Genomic DNA, 19628 nt, shown 5'->3' with positions numbered 1-19628 from the left:
CAGAGGTGCATTCTTGGAAATACGTAAAATATTGGTTAGGCCAAACTGAGTTTTGTATATAATGCTGGTCACCACATTACAAGAAGAACATAATTGCTCTGGAGAGAGTACTGAGGAGATTTGCAAAAAAATTGTTGTCAGGCTTGACTATGAGTAAAGATTAATAGGCTAGGATAGCTTTCCTTATAACAGAGGTGGCTGAGGGATGGCTTAATTGAGATGTACAAAATAATGAGGGGCTTGAACAGAGTGCGCAGGGAGGAGGTCAGTTATCAGATCATCAGTAGAAGGAATAAGAGAAAACGTACTTTCCCCACCCACAGGGGTGGTGGGTGTCTGAAATTCACTGCACGGTTTGACAATCAGGATAGAAACTATCAACTCATTTAAAAGCAACCTACATCTGTATCTGAGGTGCTGTAACCTGCAAGGATATGGACCAGGTGCAGGAAGGTGGGTTTAGAATGAGTGGCGAGTATGCACACAATGGGATGCTTGGTGTCTTTCTGTGTGTCTCTGGTTCTGAAGGCATGGTAAGGGTGGATGATGAAGTGATGATGAGGATGATGGGAGGGAGGGTTACCAGTGATTGAGGTGTTGTATGGTTCCAAGCTCATTGTTGAAGTGATCATTCTCCTGGCTGTACAAAGAAGAGGAGCTTTCTGCAATGAGCCTCCAGGGGGAAGTGACTGGACTAGTATAGGCCGGGCCGTGCTTCCTACCAGTTATAACAGAAGTTTCCTTGGTTGTGCTGACAGGATTGATCACGCTCACCCAAGTCTTTCTGCCAGCTCAGGTGCAGAGGGTGGCCAGGGCCAGGTACAGCAGTGGGCAGCTCAGGAGCAGGGCATGGCAGCAGAAATCCAAACAGTTCAGGACACTGGCAACAGGGCACCTGCACAATGTTGCACATTGGTGTGCCATCAAGTACCCATGGTGGTACAACTACCTGAAGTGCAATGTCGAAGGGGGTTTAGGGTGTCACTGGCTTCAGTCACTCTCTTATGTCAGCTTGGTCAGGAAGTCCAAACAGAAATCTCTGAAAAAAACGTCACAGCCTTGGCTGTATCTGTGGAGATTAACATTTTGGGTCCAGTCACACCCCTTCAGAATTGTTGTTTCTTTTTCTTTCTTTCAGGATATGATGTATTATTTTGGATTGGGAGTCAGTCCAGTGCTGATAGCTTTCAAAAGCCACTGCAACATTGAATTTTTACACATACAGGCCTTTCCAGGGCTCCCCTCTGGACATCTCACTGGCAGTCTCTCACACATGCATTGGGATGTTCAGCAATGCCCTTTTCAGAAGAGCCAGTGCATCTATTAGATTCATCAGTCTCTTTGAGTCAGGCAGTCAGAACTGTGGCATTTGCTGCCATTGTTGGACAGTTACAGGCACACATGTGCCTCTGATATCACTCTGGAGCAGCCAGCAGCATAAACAAACAGAAAAAGCTTTCGTTCCCTCAATGGTCTCCAACCACTGGACATAAATCCTCCTGTCCTGTGTATGCACAGTATCCAAGGAATTCTCATGCTTTTTACATCCTCCCTCACTCTTACATGCTGTGAGTGTTTGTTTTTCCTCAGTAATGACAGGCTTGCTGGTGGCAGGAGATGTTCTACGAAGACCTGGCTTATGACACCTGTACAGATCCTACCATGTGCAGCAGGGCATAATTATACTCGAAGTGTGGTTGCTCTAGTTGGAGCAGTGGGAAGAGCATTTCAGCACATGCCAGAGAGAACAATCAATATCATTGTGGTCTGCTGCACACTGCCCAACCTTGCACAATGTACAGGTGAGGAATTTGCAGCGAGGGAAAATCATCTTTGATGGGGAGGAAGGGGGAAGAAGCAAATGGGGACTCAACAGGCGATGCCCAGGCAATAGAGCAGTGTAGCAGACAGAACTGTGACACCCTTCTTCAGACCTCATTCTGGCCAGACTAGTTAGTGTTAGTTAAAGGTTAGTGCACTGTCATTGGAACAATACCGTTCTACTTTGATGTGATCTCTGGAAAAATGTAATTGCTCCTGACTGAAATCAGAACTTGGACAGCCATCTTCATAGTTTGTTCTAATCTGCATTTTTAAAAATATATTCATATGATGAGGGCATCGCTGGCTAGGCCAGTATTTATTGCTCATTCCTAATTGCCCAGAGGGCAGTTAATAGTTAACCACATTGCTGTAGATCTGTAGTCACATGTAGTCCAGACCAGGTAAGGATGACCGTTTGCTTCTCTAAAGGACATCAGTGAACCAGTTGGATCTTTACAGCAATCAACAATGGATTCATAGTCATCATAAGATTCTTAATTCATGGTCATCATTAGATTCTTAATTCTAAAGTTACATTGAATTCAAATTCCACCATCTGCTGTGGCAGGATTCAAACCTGGGTCCCCAGAACATTTACCTGGGTCACTGGATTAACAGTCCAGTGATCGTGCCAGTAGGCCATTGCCTCATGTATTTCTTTTGTTCAGTCAAAATGCAGATTAAAATCACCCCAGAGAATTGTAGTGCCCTCCTTACATAGCTCCATGACTTCTTGATTTATAATTTATCCGACCTTTAGGGTCCTATGTTTAACTCCCACCTGTGACTTCTTATGCTTGCTATTCTTTTTCTCTGCCCAACTGATTGCACATCAGGACATATTGCACTATTTACCATGGCATTGACACCTTTCTTTATGCTTACTTTTCCTGACTGTCAAATGCCCTTGCATATTGAGTTCCCAATCTTGGTTATCCTGTAACCATAACTATGCATTAGCTATCAACTCATATTTATTAGTTTCTATTCCTGCCATCAACTCATCTATCTTGTTAAATCTGATGTGTGTATTCAGATAAAGAGCCTTAAGTTTTGATTTTTTACCATTGTTACTTTTTCTGGCTCTAATTTCTGTTGCACCCTTCCATTTATATTGTCTAACCCTTCCTGTCACACTTTGATTATCATTTGCCTCTTCGTTATCCTAATTCTCTAGTCTGTTGTTTCTTTTATTTGTTTTAAACTTCCCTTCATTTGAACCCTGCCCCGCAGAAATAACTTAAAGGTGTACCTACAAGCCAAATTACAGGATTTGCCAGGACATTGGTCCCAAGCATGGTTCAAATGAAACCTGTCCCAATGGAACAGCTCACCCTTTCCCCAGTACTGGTGCCAGTGTTCCTTGAGTCTGAACCGATTTCTCACACACCAATCTTTGGGTCATGTATTTACCTCTATAAACTTAATTTATACATGGCTCAAGTATTAATCCTGAGACTATTAGCTTTGTGGTTCTGCTCTTCAATGTAGCCCCGATTGCTCATAACCTTTCCTGTTCCTGCTGCGTGATGCACCACAGTCCTGGAAGCAGCATAGTTAATTGAAGGGCTGCTGTGGGACCAAGCATAGCCAGCTGTCCAGCGGCTGAATTGAAATTTTGCATATTTTGTCTCCATTGCTGACTACCATGGCAACCATAAATATTCTGCCTGTCATTGTAGGTTGAGATGACCTTTCATCAGAACTCTGATCTGACACTGATGACTATCACCCCAACCTAAAGCATTGATTCTGGCTAATTTCTACAGGCACTGAGTATTTCTAGCAGTTATTTTTATTTCAAATTCCAGTATTTGCAACACTTTACACAGGTATGGTTGGGTAATTTTTTTGCTTGCATGGTGATCTGAGAGTGGATAGCCTGTATATAAGTTGTATTATATACAGATAACTTGGATATAACTTGTCTGACTTTCATTCTATTGATTTTGTCCCTTAAATGAGTTAGCAGAAGGGCCCCTTTTTTAACATGCTATTGAAGAGGGAACCGCTTCAGCACTTTTCTACTGCACGAACAAATTTGAAGACAGTTGTAACTTTCACCATCTGCACAGAACCTTCTTCGCGTATAGAGGTTAGCAGCATCGGCAAATATGAGTCTGATTGTTCACACACATGGTTTCTAAAGGTATGGATAGCAAGCAAATTTGCTAACTAGCTAATACAATACAAAAAAAACTGAAATCTGTATTGCAGAATAATGCAAAAATATAAGCTCCTTGTGCCAAACTCTGATGTTTTCTGGATTTTGATTTCCTAGCGAGCAGGCAAGGATTACAAATGCCACAGTAATTAATCACCTGGCCAAGGTAACTTTATTTAAATCAAAGCAAGAAAGATTTCTGGTTGAACGCATTCACACAAACATTGCTGAAAAGAAGCTGTTTTTTTTAATGATTGATTAATGATTTATTGTTGCCTTCTGTAAAGAGTGAGTCAGGTTTAGAAGTACAACATATTTCAATTTGATTGTATCTTTGCTTTTTCTGCTTCTCTGAAGCAGTTTTATTCAGAATGTTGAGGGGTGGTTTAATCAAACTCTCTAAGAGTGGAAAGGAATTGGAACTGGTGGGTACAGAGAAATTGGTTCCTCCGGTAGAGAAAAATGTAGAGCACTATCATATAGGATTGTTATTAAAAAAAATATGTTTTCTTATAAAGAGTAGCAAAAGTACAGACCCCTCTCCCAAAAATGCTGTGGCTGCTGTCAGTTAAATTTTCAAGACAGACATTGTTTGTTATTAGGTAAAGATATGGAGACAAATTGGGTGAATAGCGTTTTTGTGCGAAATGTTAAAAGAGAGCATGAGAATTGGCATGCAGATTGGCCTCTCCCATTCCGTGCATTATTTAAATCATGATAATGTTGTTGAGTGGCAGCCTGTCACAGCACCGGCAAGACAGCTGTAATTTAAAGGCACGCTGCACTTCTTAAGCATGAGGAGCATTCTGATTCTCGCAGGTTGTTGCAAATACCTGGGAAAGAATGTCTGAGCTACAGGAAGAGCAAATGTGGCAAGACAGGACAATGAGGATGCTGTAAAGGTGTTCTCATGAAGCAGTGAAGGCCTTAGTGAATGAGTTGCATTGGAGGAGAGAGACTTTCTCCCCTCAATGGGTAAGCGGCCCTCTAGATGAATGTTATGTAGGCACAGATGACTGGTGCTGTCATTGCAAGTGGTGTATTCCCAAGGACCTTGATGCAATATGGGAAGCTTTCATGAATCATGATCTTAATTTAACTTCACCCCACTCCTATTTACTATGAGAAACTCTAGCAAACTGATGGCTTACCTTCATATACTTCACATTGCTGCAAGCTTCACATCCGCATCTCACAACTCGCAACACTGTCAGCTGACAAAGGCATCATTTAAACACATTCCATCACAAGCATTTACACACTTCCTTCTCTTTCAGAACAAAGTGACTCACAAATGGATCAGCAGCACCGAGCTGGTGGGGTGGGGTGTGGAGACAGGCAGAGCTGCATGTCCATACCACATTTTGACAATAGAGTGGCCATGATTGAGGCCATTACCAGCAGCAGGGTTTAGACAATCAAAAATGACAGTATCCTCATTTTTGAGGAGCATCATCCTCACGTTCCATTTCCCCTCCCCTCTCAGTCTCCTCCAATCTACAATCTGTGGATGGTTTAAGGATGCCCTTCTTGTTTCCTCCATTCCATAAGCATTACTGAACCTTTATCTCTTTCTCCATTCAAATGCACAAAACCTGTGAATGGTCAAGAGAGCAGGGTAACAGCAAAAAGGGGAAAGGCAGGAGAATCTGACAAAAAAAATGTCACTCACATTTGCAGTCGTTGGTGCATAGTTTAGAGATTAACTTGGTTAAAAGAAGGAGCTACAAGTGACAAGTCACTAGGCATGATTGAGCTTCAACCAGGCAGCAGGAAACTTCACTGATGAGCAGCACCTCACACACGTTCTCCTGTAGATAACTCAAGTGATGACTTTGATGAGGTGGCCTACACATAAAGCTGTTACACGTACAATTAAATGTTCAGTGCAGTGTGACGCTTGCCAGAAAGTCTGTGATTATGGACTAGGGGAAATTTTCTCCTGCTTAGTTATATATTCTGGTCAAAAGCACCCAAGCATAGTCAACATGGACTTTACAATGGCATCCTTCCACTCAACCTGCTGGTTTCTTTTTGCAAACATGAGCTATGTCCATCCGAGTGAATATCATAAATAATTTATTGAATGCATTTCTTGCATTATGCGTATCTTGATAATGTACAGAGAGTAGAGCTACAGTTTCCTTGACAAAGCTCGTTCATTTAATGACAACAGACTTTTTCCATTGGTAATACTTGTCTATTTCAATGTAAAGTAAAACATTAATTTAAACTCCTGTTCATGGTGCAAAAGCAATTGGGACATCCAATTCTTCTGAGAATGGTGATCAGAAACTATTTCATTAGCATGTTAATTTAAGCTTTAAATGAACTATTGCTGCATTTTTTAAACACAATCTATTCTCCAATTTAGATTTGTATGTACTTGTCATTGTAATCTTAAGCAATTATGAACCAAGATTTTAATTTTATTGATAACAGGTGAAAGATTATAAATTGCAGTTTGAATGTAGTTTTGGAACACTTTTTGGAAGTTTTAACTTGGTTAATATAAAATTAGTTTAATGTAAAATAACCAGATTTGTCATGTACATGGAGACATGTACACTGGAAGCAGCCTGGTCCATAAGCTAAATTTCTAAAGCATCATGTTTACCTCAGTGTTAAAATTGCTGCAGGTACTGCCTGTGTCTTCTTTTAGAGCCAATCCAATACAACCATTTTCCAACATTTGCAAACATAGGAATGGCATGTCTTTGGCTAAGTACAAATGACTATTTTGTCACTTGCAAATAGAAAACTGACTAATAACCCTCTGATTATTTGTTTCCAATCATTTTTGTAAAATCTTTTTTGTTACTTTCTGGGTTTTCTACTTAAAGTAGATATCTTTTTTCAGTCATCACGATGCTTATGTTAACAGTTCCCCTGTAGTTTTCTTAAGTGCCCATTCTTCCTGTATTAACCTGAAGGAAACATCAGAATTTTGCTCAACCAAGGTCACAATGTCAGGTTTGCCCAGAACCAACTTGCGCAGACTATCCAACAACATGAGTCACTGTTGTCAGGAATAGGAACACATGCTATTTCCATCCCTCATCTTTTCAGTCCTGTGGCACTCCTAGCATTATGCACAGTTGCCCCACCTCAGATTAGCAAGCTCAGCGTAGATCAAACCTGGCCTGATATGCTCTCTCAGACATTAACATAGTGTTAAGCCATTGAAGGGTTTGTTTCCATGTTGTACATCTCTAAGTCACATATTCCATTCCCAAAGCTAATAGTCACCCAGCCCAGACTGCTGTCTCTAATGGTGAGATGATGCAATCCAAAGCTGGGACTTTTTGGGTCAGAATCCTTTATTTACCAAAAAAAAGTACATTCTTGTACTGAAAGTCAGCAATTTTCTACCACCCATGCTGCAGCCACTGAGTAGCACTGTGTAGATGCATTTAGATAGAACAAGGTAAATGGGAAATGCTACTAAAGGAATGTATATGGAAATAAATTGTTGATTATATGGCATGGTTTGGTTTATAAATTTGATTGGAATGTTTACTTCATTTTCACATTGAGTTAATCAGATGCTATGATGGTCAGTGACAAAGTTTAGATTAAAGACTACTGATGAATGGGAAATTGGGTTTATGTTTGCTGGTTTCAGAATCAGATGAGCTGATTGCAATATCTCCCACCAGAAGAGGATAGTGTTAGTTACATTCTCCTATTCTCCTCCTGTTCCTTCCTTTTGGCAGGTTTTCATATATCTGCAGGCAAGCGTTGAGCAGAATGCAGCAGACTACCACAAATCTTAGCATAGATTTTGGTAAGTAGTGTGAAGTTCCTCAAGGACTATTTGAGGAATATTTTGGCATGTAAATGGTCTGTTCTTTCACAAATTCAATTACCACCAGCAGCAGAGCGTTTGTTGCATGTAAACTTCCTGCCTGTGCATGGGCTAATACCTACTTAGTGAGGTGAAATCATCTGACACGTTGTTACTTGTGTGGTTAAAGTAAGAGTCATTTTTGTGGCTAGTTGATGATCATGTATCCTGGTGGCTAGTTTTCTGTCTGTTTGTCCAATGTAGTGTTTGTTACAGTTCTTGCATGTTGTTTTGTAAATGACATTAGTTTGCTTGTCTGTATAGGGTCTTTCCAAGTTCATTAACGGCTGTTTTAGTGTGTTGAAGGGTTTGTGGGCTACCGTGATGCCAAGGAGTCTGAGTAGATTGGCAGTCATTTCCGAGATGTCTTTGATGTAGGGGAGAATGGCTAGGGTTTCTGGACACGTTTTGTCTGCTTGTTTGGCTTTGTTGCTGAGAAATCGATGGACTGTGTTCATTGGGTACCCATTCTTTTTGAATACATAGTATAGGTGAATTTCCTCTGCTCTGCTTAGTTCCTCTGTGGTGCAGTGTGTGTTGGCTTATTGAAATAATGTTCTGATGCAGCTTTGTTTCTGGATGTTGGGATGATTGCTTATTCCTCTAAACGAACCAAATTAGAGGAAACCTTCAAGACCATCAACAATACCCTTACTGGCATAAAATTCACAAAAGAGGAGGAAAACAACAACAAACTGCCATTCCTAGATGTCGCAGTAGAGCAAACAGACAGTGGGGAACTTCAAACCAATGTCTACAGGAAAACAACACATATGGACCAAATATTGAACTATAGAAGCAATCATCCCAACACCCACAAACAAAGCTGCGTCAGAGAGAAACTACGCAGAGCAGAGGAAAGTCACCTATGTCGTCTATTCAAAAAGAATGGGTACCCAACGAACACAGTCCACCGATTTCTCAGCAATAAACCCAAACAAGCAAACAAAACACGTCCAGAAACCCTAGCCATTCTCCCCTACATCAAAGACATCTTGGAAATGACTGCCAGACTACTCGGACCCCTTGGTATCATGGTAGCTCACAAACCCACCAACACACTAAAACAGCCGTTAATGAACTTGAAAGACCCTATACAGACAAGCAAAATTAATGTCATTTACATATTACCGTGCAACAAACACTACATTGGACAAACAGGCAGGAAACTAGCCACCAGGATACATGAACATCAACGAGTCACAAAACGACATGACCCTCTCTCACTAGTATCCTTACATATAGATAAGGAAGGACACCACTTTGTTGGGACAACACATCCATCTTAGGTCAAGTCAAACAGAGGCATGCACGAGAATTCCTAGAAGTATGGCATTCTAACCGGAATTCTATCAACAAATACATCGAGTTGGACCCCATCTACCACCCCCTGAGAAAAAGAACAGGAAATGACATCCTAACCCAAAGAAGCCCAAACATATAAATAGAAAGCAGGAATCATTAGCAGTGCTTCACCCGGAGGCCCGCTGAAGATGTTATCTAGTAGGGTGACGAAGTGTCTGGAAATGAACCTTCCAGCTCAGCGAGCAAACCTACATTCAGAACCTAAACCTGAGCTACAAATCTTCTCAAAACTCGCTAAGAGACCATGTTCTTTGGGAACTGGGTGCACTGATACTTTATCCCCTTGACTGAGAGTCAGATTACCTGAGGATACAGTTCAGTGCAGAGGTAGATTGTACACTGAACAATATAGTCAGGCTGACTATTGACAGGTTGGAATTAATCTTGAAAGGCATGAGGTGATGCATTTTGGGAGGACTAACAAGTCGAGGGGGACATTGAGAATTGCAGAGGATCAGAAGGCCTTATGGTGTTCACATCCACAGATTCTTGATTGCAGCAGGAGAGGTGGATAATGTAGTTAAGAAGGCACATAAAATCCTTAACATTATGAATGAAGGTATTGAATAGAAGGGATTAATGGAGAGCTGTATAAGAGGTTGGTTCAGCCACAGATGGAGTAGTGTGTGCAGTTCTTGCCATGATATTAAGATGATTCATGAATGCAAATCTCACCATCACATTATGGAAATGAGTTCCAGAAATTTGAATTGCGTGAAAATCTTAATGGTCTTTTTAATATTCTTCTCTTGCACCCTACATATATTTTGTGATTCCAGTTATACAATATGTGGTTAACTCTTAATATTTTAAGTGGCCTCGAAATTCAATTAATGTAAAAGAAAGCAAGTGTTAAAATATTGTAGGCTACCATTGAAACAACTCCATGGAGGCTGGTATCCCATCACCAAGTCATCTTTACTTTACACATGGAAAGTCCTTGTCACTGATCCAGCTCCTTCAGAGCCAGCTCTCTTGAGTGTATAGAATCTCTGATACTCCTGTTTATATGTCAGCCAGGCTCCTTGACTGGACCAGATTAACAGCCCCAATCAGGGAACTCCTATTCTATGAGGTTCACCTGCCAGACCTCATTACAATCACAACAATCATTGTGAAAGCAACAATGGGGACTTTGGACACTCAAGAAAAAAGGTTCACCAAAATCTCAGGAAACAATAGTGATTATCAACACGTGGATTTGCCTGAATTGCTCATAGCCCAGGGTGTGAAAACGGGAAGGGACAGCATCTGGTGCATTTGCCTTTTGACACCAAACATCATGGATGCAGTTAGATGCCAATGTTCAAAATAGAAAGAAAAGTGATGCATTTGACAAGAGTGCAAGTTTAAACTTCATAAAATGCTTTCTTCATTCTTTAGCTGCCTCAAGGCAGTTGAACACAATTTGCTTTGCTCTGCTTTCTTTTTGTTCCAACTGCTGTCTGTTGCCACAGAAAGTCCTACCAGGAATTGTGAGCAATATTTAAATTAGCTGAATCAGAAAAATCCACTGGGGTCAAGAGGAAAGGGCAGGAACCATGTTCACACACTGACAAGGTTATAATGGTAGTCTCTATGGAACAGGATTTTAGCATACTCATTAATTCTGAGAGGAGAGGATAATTTACCCATTTCAGCTCCATTTGGATTGAAATACAAATGCTCTGTTATGAAATTTTGCAAAATAAACCACTGCATACGCTGTACAGGAGCAGCATAATCACTTGATGCACCCACGATCATGGTATGAAACTCTGCTCTCCACCACAGTGATTATTACGGGACTGACCAATGCATCAATGATACATTATATTTACAGTCACTAGGATTTCAGTAAAGTGGAATCGTGGGTGGATAGATGAAATTTTCATGCTACATTCATTTGAATTGTAAAGCATGCCCTGATTCTGTGATAAACTGATGCTAGGAGCAAAATTTAAATCTACCGAGTAGAACTATTGCAAGTTATTCTTTCAAGCTCCGAGTGACACCATTTTCCACTACAATCAAGTGGTGGTGGGGTCCTTTAATTTAAACACATCATGGCAGCAATAGAAGACAATTAATTAAGAGAATTCATATATTCTTAATCTATTGGTTTAAAAACAATATTGGCTATTTTCCTTGTGAAATAATTATTGACTATAACATACAGGCAAGGATAATTGCCTTCCATGAATATGAAGGTTGCTGATGATATTGATTCATGATCTACAGATTTTTATGACACATTGTTTTTGCCGCCATATGGTCTGTTCTTCTTGCCACTCTGTTTGTCCTCCTCATTTTGTTATTGAGTCAGTTACTCGGTTGGCTGGGTGTCTGGTTTGTGATGCAGAGCGATGCCAACAGCATGAGTTCAATTCCTGTGCTGGTTGAGGATACCACAAAGGACTCTCCTCCTCTTGCACAAGGCACAGTGACCCTCAGGTTAAACCACCACCTAATCATCTCTAATGAGAGAGCAGCTGCATGATCTGGTAAGACTATGGTGACTTTATCTTTTATTAGGTTTCAAAATACTGGAATCCTTCATGCAGATTTGATCCAGGTTGTTAGTCTCCCAGGAGTTGGGGTCAATGTTGCATGTCTTCATTTTGGCTTTCAGCACATTGTTGAAGTGCTTCTTCTGTTCTCCTCTTGAATGTCTGCCCTGACTGAACTGGAAGAATAAAATCTACTTTGGTAGCCTGATAACCGAGGAGAAAGTGAGGACTGCAGATGCTGGAGATCAGAGCTGAAAATGTGTTGCTGGAAACGCGTAGCAGGTCAGGCAGCATCCAAGGAGAAGGAGAATCGACGTTTCGGGCATGAGCCCTTCTTCAGGAATCAGGTTTCCTCAAGAAGGCTTGTGCCCGAAACGTCGATTCTCCTTCTTCTTGGATGCTGCCTGACCTGCTGCGCTTTTCCAGCAACACATTTTCAGCCTGATACCTGACACCTGAGCAATATGACCAACATAATGAAGCTGACAATGTATGATCATAGCATCAGTGCTTATAGTGCTCCTTCATAATGTTGGTGTATCCATCCTCCCACTTAGTACATATGGTCATCTGGAGGCAGCGTTGATGGTATGACTGCAGTACGTTGAGATGCCTCCTGTATTTTTGAGGTACGTGATTGAAAATATCTTCAAAATGCTCCCTGTAATGGGTTTTGACAGATTTCTCTTTGATCTCACCTGTCCTTAGGATGTAAAGGATGTAGTCCTTGATACTTGGGCCATATTATTATCTCTGTACCAGTGAAGAATCCACAAACATCATTGATGGCAGCAAAGTGTTGAATAGCCATTGCCTTATTTACCCACCACCTGATTCTCAAGTCATGTGTGCTCCTTCACACCTCTGCCCTGCTTGTTAGTAGACCGGTTTCTTTTTCTGAGTTTGGGACATTTTACCAAGGTCAGAATTGTCTATACTGTTATAAGTTATTTCATTGATATTCTGATTATTTTCATCATCCAGTCCTGATGTTTCCTGACAGAAAATCCAAATGTTGCTCTGCTCTAAAGCATTGTTGGAGTCAGTGTATTTTGTTTAGATCCTTCAATGTTATTTTTTCATGTACATCTCTTAAGACCATAACAAATAGGAACTGGAGTAGGCTGTTCAGCCCTTCAAGCCTACTCCACCATCATATAGGATCACGGCTGATCCAGCATTCCTTTATTCCACTTTTGTCCATTTTCCCAGGAACACTTGGTTTCCTAACTGATCAAGATTCAATCCATCTCAAGGATTGACTCTACAAGGACTCTGATCCCACATTTGTCTGTGGCAAGGAGTTCCAAAGTTTCACAATTTTCTGGGAAAAGAAATTCCTCCTCATCTCAGTCTTAAATTTATGTCCCTTTATTCTGAGACCATACTCTTTGTTCCTGACTCTCCCATATGGGGAAACCTCCTTTCAGCACTTACTCTTGAGAGATCTATACATTTCAAAGTTCTTTGGTTGCACACCATTATTGGGAGGCCAGTTTAATGAGCATGATTGATTGAATGAGCTAGTGATTAGGCCAGCTGTCCTTGGTCTCTTGTCTTTGTTCTGATGATCCTGACATCTTTATGATTCTGGGCATGGACAATGATGGTAATCGATTAGTTGCCAGTCTTTGGCCTATACATGCTACCATGAGGTTTTGTACTTATTCTTCAGCCAAAACAATATACTTGTGCTAATGAGTCTATCTGCCAATTTGGTAAGAAGAAGAAAGCTGCTGGAGTTGAATTTTCAAATTTCTTCCCACCAAATGGTTTCATTTCAGAGATTGAAATCTGATCCAATTCTTACATCAAAGGCTTTGAGAAGAATAAGAGTGATCTCCTTTAAAATACACAGAGCTTGGTTAAGTTTGGCATAGAAAACTTCACTGGTTTCATGGTCAGTACTTAGAGTTGGGGTAAAAGCATTGATCACTGTGGCTTTATTGGCCGTTTGCCAGTTTGAAACATAGAATCACAAATGGAAACGATAGAAGCTGGTAGAGAAGTTCGTTTTCAATGGCAAATTTAACTCCATGAACAATGAAACATCAAAGCAGCGCTTCACAGGAGGCTCATGTTCCCTAGCCAGGGAACGAAACGTTTGCAGCAAAAACTTCCAGCTCGGCGAACAGAACCACAACATCAATGAACTTTGTCTACTGATTTTACCTTCTAGAACAAAGCAAGACTCTTTTGGTGTTCCTTGAGCTGTCCCTCTCCAATTAGTCAGTCAGGTCTCTCACTGCACCAATTTTAATTTCATTTGGAGTTCTTGAGCAACAATCACAGTGCATTATTCCAGTGGTTCAATTTGATATGTGTCTTTTGGAGTCTCAATGTTCTCAGTCCCAGATTTTACTACTTGTGTTTTTATGTATTTCCTGTATAGATAGTGATACCTGTACATGTGGCAATCCAGTCAGGAGAAGTGAGGCAGACATTTAGTGCACCTTTTTAAGTCCCTTCCTCAATAATGGTGAGCTGATATATTCTAAATAGGGGTGCTCAGTTGCAGTTACAGCAGCTGAAAGGCACCAGCCTCCTCCAAGTCCAAGCAGGAGGCTGGAAGAGCACAGCAAGCCTGGCAGCATCAGGAGGTGGAGAAGTCAATGTTTTGAGCATAGTCCTTCTTCAGGATTGGGAGAAGGGTTACACTTGAAACATTGATTTCTCCACCTCCTGATGCTGCCTAGCTTGCTGTGTTCTTCCAGCCTCCTGTGTGTCTCCCGTGGATTCCAGCATCTGCAGTTTTTGTGTCTCCATCTAAGTACAAGATAATCATTAAGTATTAAGGAAACCAAGGCATCTGAATGTTTCATTCTGCTCCAGTCTTCATCTGCTGGTAAAGCCACTGAGAAATTCCAGGTTATACATCTTCTTTAGCCAATGCTATCGTTAGGGCTTTAGCAAACATGAGTATGTCTGAGCTCTTTTTTCTAAAGTTTGTAACAGGCCTTCATAGTAACTGAAGCAGTCAGGACATATGGAGGCCCACTGTACTTCACCTTCTCTTACTTATCACCCAGCTTCCAAGGTGAGGACAGGAGTGATGGAGTTTGGCACTCTTTGATGTTGATATTCAAAATCATGTTATAGGTTCAATTTGAATGTGATTATCAGCTGTCCCGAGGTTTCAGTTGGTAAATCCATAGCCCATTGTGAAATTGAGCCAGACAGAATAGCATGGCCACGGTCTGTGGGACCCGGTCAGAGTTCACATGTTGAGGATATGGTATTCTGATATCTGTTACCTGGAGTTAGAAATAAGATCGTAAGTTAAAGTATAGGAGCAGAGGAAGTGATGGAGGCTAGTACAATTGCAATATTTAAAAGGCGTCTGGATGGGTATATGAATAGGAAAGGTTTGGAGGGATATGTGCCAGATGCTGGTAAGTGGGACCAGATTAGGTTGGGATATCCGGTCGGCATGGATGAGTTGGACCGAAGGGTCTGTTTCCATGTTGTACATCTCCATGACTCTAATTAGGCCATTTGGCCCATCAAATCTGCTTTGCCATTCGATCATGGCTGATATGTTTCTCAACCTCTTCTCCTGCCTTCTTCCTTTAAACTTTGATACCTTTACCAATCAAGAACCTATGGATATCTGTCTTCAGTATATTCAATAACTTGGTGTCCAATGAGTTCCACAGATTTTCCATCCGCTAGCTGAAAAAAAAATCCTCATTATTTCAATTCTAAAGTGTCATCCTTTCACTCTGAGGAAGTGCCGTTGGGTCCTGGTCTCTCCTATTAGTGGAAACATCTGCTCCAAGTCCACTCTATCCAGGCTTCTCAGTATTCTGTAAGTTTCAGTGAGATTCTCCTTCATCCTTCTAAACTCTGTGAAGACCTAGAGTCCTCAACCACTCCTCATATGACAGACCCTTCATCCCCGGATCGTTCTTGTAAACATGTATGATTGTCTGTAGATTCATGGATTTTCAGATGTGAGTAGCCATGGCATTGAGTTATTGAAACAACATAGAATGCTACATTCCTATTTTGACCTTCAGAAGAGTTTCTGACTTGTTGCAGATCTTTCCAGGCACTTACCACATGTTGTACTTGATGTTTTGGCTAAATTTAACAATATGTCTTAAATAGTAAAAGTGACTGTAAACTCTCAAGAGATTTAGCAATTTATTTAACCAATATTTCTGAAGTATACTTCAACACTAGTAATGTTCAAGAAGTACATATATCTTTAATAGCTGTAATAGTGAAATACTGATTGAGAGCACCTAAATTAAGTATTGAGTCTACTCTGTTTTATTTTTGTGTTGGATTTATTTCTAGACATTAATCAAGTGGCTCTTTGTAGCTAAGTCTTCCAATTCATGTTGATTCCCAATATCCTGGCAAAAAGGCAAGCCTAAAAAGTGTTAATGCAAATTTGCATCAGAAATGCATTTTCATTGAACAGGAAAATAAACAGTCTAATATATATAAGTACAGGCAATTTTATGGCATAAGCATATTTTCTGGGAAGTGGCCCTCTTTTCCACTTTTTGATTGTCATTATTTCCTCTTTTTTTTCTCATAGACTATAAAGCTGTGATTGCTGTTCATGAAAGGGAGCACTATGGTTCTCTTATGTAAACAAAGGAACTGACTACAGCTTGCAAAGTTCTAAAACAATGTGGCTCTTATACAGCATCTAATGTTGTACAACACCCATCACATTAGTGCCATCAATGCTGCAGTCTTGCTAACTGCAGATCAAATAGAAAACGTCTGTCTTTTTAGCAACCTTTGGTTTTTACCCTGCTGCACAAGCCTGATGTTTTATGATTTACAAGCATTAGTTCAAACAATGTAAAAGAAGCTTTTCACACAGCGGAGCTCTGTTTATTAGCTTATTTGCAGTGAAATGCATGGTCTGACTCTTGACCGAGATGGAATGTGTAGCTGGATTGAGTTTTTTCTGGATTTTTAAATTTTAACATCTGGCCCAACCCCACACATCTGCGTTTGGGCATTAAAATTCGCTCTGTTGACTATGTGGGCATCGGTAACAGTGCTAATCTTTATTATCCATCTCTCATTGCTCTCAAAAAGGTGATCTTTCAGTTGCTGCACTGTATACGGTAAAGGTCATGGAGCAGTGCTTTAGGCAGGGAGTTTCAGGATTTGACCCACCAGCAATGAAGGGATTACAAAATATATCCAAATTAAAATGTTTAGAACATATATGCAAATGAGAATGGTACATGACTTAAAGGCAACTTGTATCTGCCTAGGCATATACATCATGGGTGTGGGAGATAGCTCAGTACAAATTATCATGATCCCAAATAGTGGTAAGATAGGACAAGTCAGATTCCAGAGTGACACGTGGTTTTATGGATTCTGTATTTAATCTTTGCAGTGGGTTAATGTAGTGGTTAGTCACTAAAACATATTCCCACAAGCCTGTCCATGTACTTAACAAAAAATATCCAAACTATAAAAAGTTTTTTGTATATTAGTACAGAACTTTTGTCATAAACTCAGAGTAACTTGGATGCCTAGTTTGTATAAGTCAGGATTACAATTTACCTATAACTGTGCACAAAGTCATTCATTATTTTCTGTATAACCTGTATTGTTTAAACATGTATGCTTTCAAGCAGTAGTGAGAGTTACAATAGCAGAAATGACTGGAGAAACTCAGCACATCTGGCAGTATCTGTGGAAAGAAAGCAGAGTTGGTGACCTTTCTTCAGAGTAGAGTTTCTGGTGCCAGACCCGCTGAGTTTCTCAAACCATTTCTGCTTTCGTTTCAGATTTCCAGCCTCCACCATTCTTTGTATTATTATGGAGGTTGTGAAACTTGAAAGGGTCCAGAAAAAATTTACAAGGATGTTGCTAGGGTTACAGGGCTCAGAAAATATTTACAAGGATGTTGCCAGGGTTGGAGGATTTGAGCTATAGGGAGAGGCTGAACAGGCTGGGGCTGTTTTCCCTGGAGTGTCAGAGGCTGAGGGGTGACCTTATAGAGATTTACAAAATTATGAGGGGCATGGATAGGGTAAATAGACAAAGTCTTTTCCCTGGAGTGGGGGAGTCCAGAACTAGAGGGCATAGGTTTAGGGTGAGAGGGGAAAGATATAAAAGAGACCTATGGGGCAACTTTTTCACGCAGAGGGTGGTACGTGAATGGAATGAGCTGCCAGAGGAAGTGGTGGAGGTTGGTTCAATTGCAACATTTAAAAGGCCTTTGGATGGGTCTATGAATAGAAAGAGGTTAGAGGGATATGGGCCAAGTGCTGGCAGGTGGGACTAGATTGGGTTGGGATATCTGGTCGGCATGGACGGGTTGGACCGAAGGGTCTGTTTCTGATACATCTCTATGACGCTGATTTTACGAGGTTTGAGCTATAGGGAGAGGCTGAATATGCTGAGGCTGTTTTCCCTGGACCATGTAGATGTTTATAAAACATGAGGGGTGTGGATAGGGTAAATAGATAATGTATTTTTTGTTGGATGGTGGAGTCCAGAACTAGAAGGCATATGTTTAGGGTGAGAGAGGAAAGACATAAACGAGACTTAAGGGGCAACTTTTCCATGCAGAGGGGTGTGTGTGTGTGTGTGTGTGTGTGTGTGTGTGTGTGTAATGAGCTGTCAGAGGAAGTGGTGGAGCTTGGTACTTACAACATTTAAAAGGCGTTTGGATGGGTATATGAATAGAAAGAGGTTAGAGGGACATGGGCCAAATGCTGGCAAATGGAACTGGATTAACTATCTGGTTGGCACGAACGAGTTGGGCCAAAGAAGGGTCTGCTTCCGTGCTGTACATCTTTAGAACTCTAGTGAGAGTTACTTGCCTTTAGTTCCAGATTCTATTTCTTCATGAAAGCTATCTATAAATATCTGAAGTACAAACCAAAAAAATGATACTTTACAATCCACTAAAAATGAGACTTTACAAAAGGAAAACTTTACCAGTGAAGTATCTGGACTGGTTCTGAGCTCTAAGTCTGACCACTGGAGTTGGTCAGCTGTGTGACTGTCTGTGAAAGATTGTGAATTTATTGAGCTGGGTTTTCTGAGGAATGATAATCTCACTGCATTCCTTTTTTACATCTACATTTTGAAGAGGAGATTCCATTCATGGCTCCTTCAGAAACATGGAGCCATGCTTCCATTTTAAAATTGTTTGATTGCACAGAAAGGTCAGAGGTAGGCAAACTATGGCTTGCTTCCCGCCGCAACCTTTTCACAGCAATCAGCTGGCAGTTTCTGAAATGTAATTTTGATAGCTGCTGTCAAGTACACAGTACATAAGGTACTTAGAGTGTTAGAGTGCTGGAAGAGAAGGGAGCTAAATAAAAGGGGAGGATTGGTTCAAAGGGGCTAAGGTGTGCTATTTGTGTCAGCTGCTAGGTAGGCACGGTGCTAACAGGTGGGGAAGCCTGGTGTGTAGGGGAGTTAGGTGCCAGGATAGCAGGTATAAAATGTGCCACTGTTTAGGGTGCCAAGTTTGTGGAGTACCCCCTGGAAAGTGGGTAGGATGCAAGATGGCAAGGCTGTCAGGGAAGTCATGCACTGCTTAGAATAAGTGGCAATGGGTGGGAGAACTCTGTCCCTCTGAGGGTGGCAGTGGGGAGGAGGTCAGAAAGAGAGGGGTTCAGTTCCAGTGGCAGGAGTGTGGTCTGGTTCAGCAGTGACTTAAGTTTTATTTAGTTGTGTAATCATAATTATCATCAGAAATGATGTACAGCACAAATGAATTGGAAGTAGGTTTGTGTATTGTTAGGAACAGGGTTATATATGCATGAAGAAGAGTGTGATGCATTATCGCTTAAAGAGCAAACTGGGCCTTCAGTATGACACCGGAACAGATTCAAAACAATAGAGGGAATGCAAAATTAGGACACAAGGATCTGCACCAAATTCCTACTCCTCTGCAGCTGATACAACGCTGGACTAGTGACTTGAAGTATTTGCATCC

The 19628-nt window shown here is 41.0% G+C and overlaps 1 protein-coding gene across 3 annotated transcripts in view; it reads left to right on the top strand.

Moving 5' to 3' along the window:
- pxylp1 (2-phosphoxylose phosphatase 1) overlaps window positions 1–19628 on the top strand; it is a 158703-nt gene that overhangs the window by 99802 nt on the left and 39273 nt on the right. The gene's annotated exons all lie outside the window — the stretch shown is intronic.

The sequence above is a fragment of the Hemiscyllium ocellatum genome, chromosome 13 (assembly GCF_020745735.1).
Source record: "Hemiscyllium ocellatum isolate sHemOce1 chromosome 13, sHemOce1.pat.X.cur, whole genome shotgun sequence".
Lineage (NCBI taxonomy): Eukaryota > Metazoa > Chordata > Chondrichthyes > Orectolobiformes > Hemiscylliidae > Hemiscyllium > Hemiscyllium ocellatum.
This window is presented reverse-complemented; position numbering and strand designations above follow the sequence as displayed.